Source organism: Triturus cristatus, chromosome 1_2 (genome assembly GCF_964204655.1).
Source record: "Triturus cristatus chromosome 1_2, aTriCri1.1, whole genome shotgun sequence".
Taxonomy (NCBI): Eukaryota; Metazoa; Chordata; class Amphibia; order Caudata; family Salamandridae; genus Triturus; species Triturus cristatus.
This window is the reverse complement of record NC_140580.1, coordinates 269,425,900-269,432,871: the sequence shown is the minus strand read 5'-3', so window position 1 is coordinate 269,432,871 and position 6,972 is coordinate 269,425,900.

The following is a 6,972-nucleotide window of genomic DNA, read 5'->3' as shown; positions in this document are numbered from 1 at the left end:
CATGCTCATTGGTCACTTATCTGTGGTTGTCCCTTTGCCCTCTTGACTCCGTGCATTCCTTGTTGTTGTTGTCATTTCGATCTCCTTCGTTCCTGCATCAGTTCTCCGGTTGCTGGAATTCTGGTGGATCCGGTGGATGGGGCCAGACAGTTCCCTTCGCCACCCTGTGTCTAACCAGTCACTTGCGTCATTGGCCAAGAGGAACAGAGTACAAATCTCACTATCCACTCACAACTTTGCCGGAATCATGAGGCTGTATTTTAAGTTCAGATCTCGGAGTCTTCGTTTGACCATTATAAATGGTGTCCTTTGTTCCTGTACTCGTTGTGTATAGTCCGGGTATATGGAGATGGGGTGACCTTCGTAAAGCATATGGCCTCTAGTCTGAGTAGCTTGCAGGATAACATCAGGGTCCCTGTAATTGAAGAACCTGGCGATAATGGCTCGAGGAGGTGCGCCCGGCCTGGGCGGGGGGATCAGCACCCTGTGCTCTCTTTCCACATTGAAGTCTTTTGGGGCTATCTCTTTAGCTATCCAGTCTTCCAAGAGCAGCTCCGTTGAGGGGCCCTCTGCCTTTTCTGGAAAACAAATAAATTTTAGGTTATTTCTTCTCGATCGTCCTACAGAGTCCTCTGCCTTCTCATGCACCTGTATTACTTTCTTTTTAAGTTCGACTACCGCGGCACTGAGATTATGTATTTCCTTTTGTAATGTGTCCACAATATTTTCCGTGGTGGTTACTCTGTCCGACACTTTGCGCAGATTGCATCGTAAGAGATTGACGTCTATAGCAACTGCGTTAATTCTGTGAACTACGTTAACTCTTGTTGATTGGATAGCCTGGATTACATCTGCCAGCGTGGGGGGTCCTCATCACCCCGGTCGTGGGGGCTCTTCCCTCCATTCGTATCCTCTTCCCTGGTTACTGGGCCTTGTGGTAATGGTTGCGCATAGTTTGATATTTTTTTAGTTTGTGGTTTGGGTGCTTTCTCTCTCACCATTGTGCCAATGAATTTTTCCTCCTGTGCGGTTTGTCCTGGGAAGGCCTCTCCTCTCTGATCCAGGTAATGTAATATCTTGGTTCTGTGAGGCTCAATAATATGAGCTCTGGTTGAGACTTCCGGATCTCCCATAGTTCCTTTGGTCCCCCTGTCCAGCCCCCTGGTCCTGGCCTAGTTCAAGTACATTGTTGGTTGAGGCCTCCACGTTTTTATTTTATCAGTGCTGCACAGTTCTTTTCCTCAGTGCTGTTTATTCACCGGTCGCCGGTATCTGGATGCTGTGTTTTGGAAGGATCCCCTCTCTGGCCCACTGTTATCAGCCCTTCCTCTATTTTATTTGCATCTGGTGGTGTCCATGTTTTGGATCACCCGACTCCCTGTCCGGGTGATCTTGCCATTGCTGCTGTCCTGGGAACGGGTCCTGCCACTCAGGGTCTTCTCTTGGATGCGACCACGCTGCGATTCGATCTCATGCGTCCACAAGGGCAGACGGAGACGGAGCAGGCCTGGAGAGCTAGAAACGCTCCACTACTGCAAACGCACCGGGGCATCGCTCCCTCGTACCTTTCTGGTCCGATGTAGATCTCTCTTCTGTCTCCGGTCAACCCCAGGCCTCTCGCATCTGCCTCCATAGTGACCACACCGTCATCCGCTCCACTCAACACGCATGCACAGACGTCACCCAAGGATTACACTGACACTTTCATTGTGGGTGAAGAACTGCTGCAGGTTTATTTCATACAACATAAGTATGACGATAAATGGGTTATCTTACGGGCGATCCAGGGCAAGCAGCCCCTCGCTGATCCGCCCGCCTGGTGAGCCAGCACGCACGGTGGGTCGATGCCCGGCAGTGCGGCACATATTTTCAGATCATCCACTGGGTCACGTGATCTGTCTCCTACTCCCGCCCCTTTTGACAGGGGCGGAGCGTGTTGTGGCACACCCCCGGTTGGTCAGGCCCCCCAACCGCCCGAAGGACTAACGGGGCGCCGTCGCGGTCTTCCCAGAACCTCCTTCGGCTCCCGGACCTTGGCTCGGGCACCCTTACTGTGCCGGACAGGGGTACCCTTACTGTACCGCCTGTCGCAGAGGTACCCTTACTGTACCCTTCTGCCTCCAGATCGCCCTGTAACTCCGCCTGTAACGCAAAAAGAAACATTAAAACATTCCAATCACGCGCTGCCTCCGCCACGCAGGGTAAGCGGAAAGGGTGGGAATACGCGTGGCCAGGTAGGAGCGGCGCGCAGGAAGCAGAGGAGGATCTGGGGGAGAGAGACGCCTAAGTAGGGGGTCTAGCCTCGCCCCCCCCTATCGGCACGCCTCCTAAAGGCAAACTCATTGGGAGCTCCCCTCCCTGGGCGCGGCCTCGCTAGCGAGGCGGAGCAAGGGGGGGGGGGGTGGAGGCTGTGACGGGCGGCCACTAGAAGGCTGCCATGCTGATGTCCCTCTGCGTGGGACGCGGGCAGCGGCATAGTGACCACACCGTCATCCGCTCCACTCAACACGCATGCACAGACGTCACCCAAGGATTACACTGACACTTTCATTGTGGGTGAAGAACTGCTGCAGGTTTATTTCATACAACATAAGTGTGACGATAAATGGGTTATCTTACGGGCGATCCAGGGCAAGCAGCCCCTCGCTGCTCCGCCCGCCTGGTGAGCCAGCACGCACGGTGGGTCGATGCCCGGCAGTGCGGCACATATTTTCAGATCATCCACTGGGTCACGTGATCTGTCTCCTACTCCCGCCCCTTTTGACAGGGGCGGAGCGTGTTGTGGCACACCCCCGGTTGGTCAGGCCCCCCAACCGCCCGAAGGACTAACGGGGCGCCGTCGCGGTCTTCCCAGAACCTCCTTCGGCTCCCGGACCTTGACTCGGGCACCCTTACTGTGCCGGACAGGGGTACCCTTACTGTACCGCCTGTCGCAGAGGTACCCTTACTGTACCCTTCTGCCTCCAGATCGCCCTGTAACTCCGCCACAGCTCTGGGGAGGCTTCCGTCGCTGCCAGAGCCCCCCTCCCTCCATAGCTGCTACTGATGCCCTGCCCTTGCTAGCGCCTCTTGCACGTCCAGCAAGAACATGTCCCTCCCTACCCTGGACAGGTGTACCCCATCCGGCTTGTAGAACCCCTCCACCTTCTCTTGGATCAATGCATGTCTGATGAAGCCCATGCCCCTGCGCTCCATGAATTTTTGCATGGACCTGTTGACCCTTCTGCGTGACCGATCTACTGCTGCCGGAGACCTGGCCCCCCCTCCAAGTCCTGCGGGGGACAATCTCCGACCACCACACTTCGCATGAACCCACAACCTGGCTGATGGCTGGCAGGTCAGTTTGCATGGACAGAAGCAGGGCCCTCCTTCCCCTGGAAACAAGGTCATTTCCCCCAAGGTGCAAGATGATGACCGACGGCTGTACCCCCCCAGCCGCCAAACGTTGTTCAATTGATCCCCGTGCTTCACTCCATTTCATCCCCGGGGAGCCCAACCACACGAACTGTGTGTTAACAAAACTCTGCGACCAATTCCTGTGCGCTGCCCAGCGTTCCAACCTCGTGATGTAGGAGTGTCCCATCAACCAAACCTGGTGACCTGTCAATGAAACGATGAAGCAGCTTTTAGGTAGTTGTATCTTTATTTGCACACAAAATTATTCGGGGGATACCCGCTGTAGAACACAGTTTAAGGACGCTCGGATATGTTCATCCGCAAAGGAACACTCAAGTCGGAAAACTCTGAAATGTACATGCCGCATCAAGGTCGAACATATCTCCTAAAACAGTCGGACTCCCAGCGCCCCACACCCTTCACACCCTCTGGGCCCAGGCCGGCTTTGGCCGCTGAGGTGGCAGCGCCAATTCGGAAGGAGTGGGAGGAGAATCTGCGCCCACTCCCAGATAAACCCCCCTTGTCAAGGGTGGCACCCAGAATGCGATCAAACTGAAACCTGGTGAGGGGGGACCCATCCGCATGAATCAGGAAGGGGACCGGGGCCGCTGGGTGTAAGGCCAGGTATTCCCTGACAGTGTGGACCGGGCAGTACCTGTTGTCCCCCAAGACTTGTAGGACAACTGTCTTTCCCCTCCCCGCCTGGTCTGTCTTGGATTTGCGAATGCGGAGCTCCAGGGATACATTAAGGGCCACGTCTGCGATACCCAGCGCTGTGCCAGACAGGTCAACCTTGGATTTCACCACCAGCTCGCTAACCCTAAAGGCGCCAAAAAATGCCAGGCAGAATGCCGTTGAAAAGAGCCTTGCTTCGAACGGGGAGAAAGTAATCAGGGGTATAGTGTCCAGGATGCGCTGTAGGTCCATGAATTCAATGGGTGCCCTGGTGTCCGGTTGTCTAACCGCCTCCCTGGCCCAGCCCTTCAGGGCCGCCCTAATCTTGAAAGACCCCGTTGGGTCGACACCCCCATCTAGCTTGGCATTGTGGCGCACGGCTGCCAGATGACCACATGTCCATGAGTGGGATTTGCCGTTCTCCTTGGCCCACACCACAAAGGTCTCTACCTGATCCTCGCTCCCCAAGGCTAGACCACCCTGCGCCTCCACTACTGCTCTGAACGTCGCTAACTGGGAGCCGTACTTCTTCTGCGTTGCCGGCGCCAGGGACCTCTCCCCCATCTTCCTCAGTCTTTCCCCCACCGAAGCAGGCGCCAAAGGCGGTCTGGGAATGGTGTCATCTCTGCCCTTGCCCGCGGCCAAGCCTCTCGAAACCGGAGCCACTGAAAGCGAGAAAGAGCGTCAGCTGCCACATTCCGGACACCCGCGATGTGCCACGCCCTAAACTAAATGTTGCTGCGCAGCCCATCTTTCACTAACTCCCTCAGCAGACTTAGAACTAGCGGGCACGAGGCAGTAAGACCGTTGATGGCGTGCACCACCGCCATATTGTCTGACCAGAAAACTACCTTCATGTTGCTTAGGGTGGCCCGCCATAGGTGCAGCGCTACAAGGATGGGAAAGAGTTCCAACACTGCAATGTTGTTTGTTACCTTCTTTTTACGCCATGCATTAGGCCACCTCATAGCGCACCACTCTTCGCCCAGGATCACGCCAAAACCTTCCCTACCAGACGCATCTGAGAACAGGCAAAGCTCCTGGCTGGCTATCCACGGGGCCCTCCAAATCACCGTCCCATTGAAACCAATGAGGAATTCTGCCCACATTGCTAGATCCGCTTTCAAGCCTGCAGTCAACCTTACAAAATGGTGCTTCTGTAGTACATTTGCCGTGGCCCCTGCCAGCCTCCTTGAGAATACCCTGCCCGCTGGAATCACCCTAGCTGCAAAGTTCAACTTGCCCACCAAGCTCTGGACAGCCCCTAGGGTCGCTTTGTCCTTGCCCAGCAGCGCCTGGATGTCCTGCAACAAGCCCTGAACCTTCTCAGCGGGAAGCCTCGATTCACCTTTCACCGTGTCTAGCTCCACACCCAAAAAGGTCAAGACCTGTGCCGGCCCCTCGGTCTTACCTGGGGCAAGGGGAACTCCTAGTAACTCTGCCAGCTCCTCAAAGCGTCTCAGCCCTACCGCACACTCGTCTGTCCCAGCCGGGCCAAAGAACAAGAAGTCATCCAGGTAGTGGGTCACCTGCGTGATCCCATGAAGGTCCCCCAAGGCCCACTGAAGGAACGAGCTGAAGGCTTCGAAGTAGGCACAGGAGACTGCGCAACCCATTGGCATGCAGCAATCATAGAAGAACTGCCCCGCCCACTTGAAACCTAGCAGATGCTGGCTAGCTGGATGCACCGGCAGCAGGCGGAATGCGGACTCAATGTCCGCCTTCGCCAGCCACGCCCCTTTCCCTACTCTCCGGACCATGTCAATGGCCATGTCCAGGGAGCAGTATGACACAGAACAAATCCCCTAATCCAGCCAGTGGTTCACAGAATTCCCCTCGGGGTACGATAGGTGGTGGATCAAGCGATAGGCACCCTGCTGTTTCTTCGGTACCACCCCCAGCGGTGAAACCAAGAAATGATCCAGGGGAGGGCTGCTGAACGGCCCCGCCACCCTCCCTGCTGACAACTCCTTTTGTATCTTTTGAGCCACCACCCCGGGCATATCCCTGGCTGACTTCAGGTTCAGTGCGTCCCTGGACTCCAACGGTCCCTTGTAAGGAATCCTAAAACCATCAAGGAACCCACCCGCTAGTAGGGCCCTGTCCTGCACCAACGGATAGCGCCTAATGAGCGGGATGAAATTATCCAGGATGATGGGGGAAGGGCCCTTCACGGGCCTGGGGCGCTGTGCGCGGGGCCCAGGAGCGCAGGGGGTGGTGGTGGTGGTGGGGGGCCCTAGCGTGGGGGGTGGTCCGTCCCTTGTGGTTTCATTGGCGTTGCGTGTCTGTCCTGTTGGGTGTGGAAGGCTGTAGCGCGCCCTGGCTGGAGGTGCAGGCGGTCGCAGGGTGTTGTGCGCCGCACTTGCTGCAGCTGTGTGCGAATTTGCATGACCTTCCCCAAGTGCAGTTGCCCCCGTTATAAAGCCGGCACGTGCCTGAATTGAAGCGCTTGGAGCCCTGCCTCTGCCCCCGACCCCTGCCCCCACGAAAAGACTGCTTGAAGGGGCGCCTGGGAAACTGGTCCTTTCTCCTGTCGTCTGACTCCCCTTGCCCTTTATATGCCTGATCCTTCCTATCCCGTGTGGGTCGGCACATGTGTTCTACCCAAAGTTGAATCTCCTTCTGATCCCACCCCAGGTCCGGGCATATGGCCATTCTTTTCCGGAAGTCTTGGTCGTAATAGAACCAGCCCAACACCCCAGAGAGCCTCGCCTCTTCTTGGATCGTGCTGGCATATTGCATGAGGGCCTCGCTCTGTTCAGGAAATTTCTGCACTACTACCGCCGCCAGTATGTTAAATGCTGACGTCCAGTTCTCAATTGTCTTGTCAGGCCATCGCTGATATCTGACTCTTTCCTCATCCTTACGCCCCTTCTTTCTTGTGTCCACCCCTGCCGACCC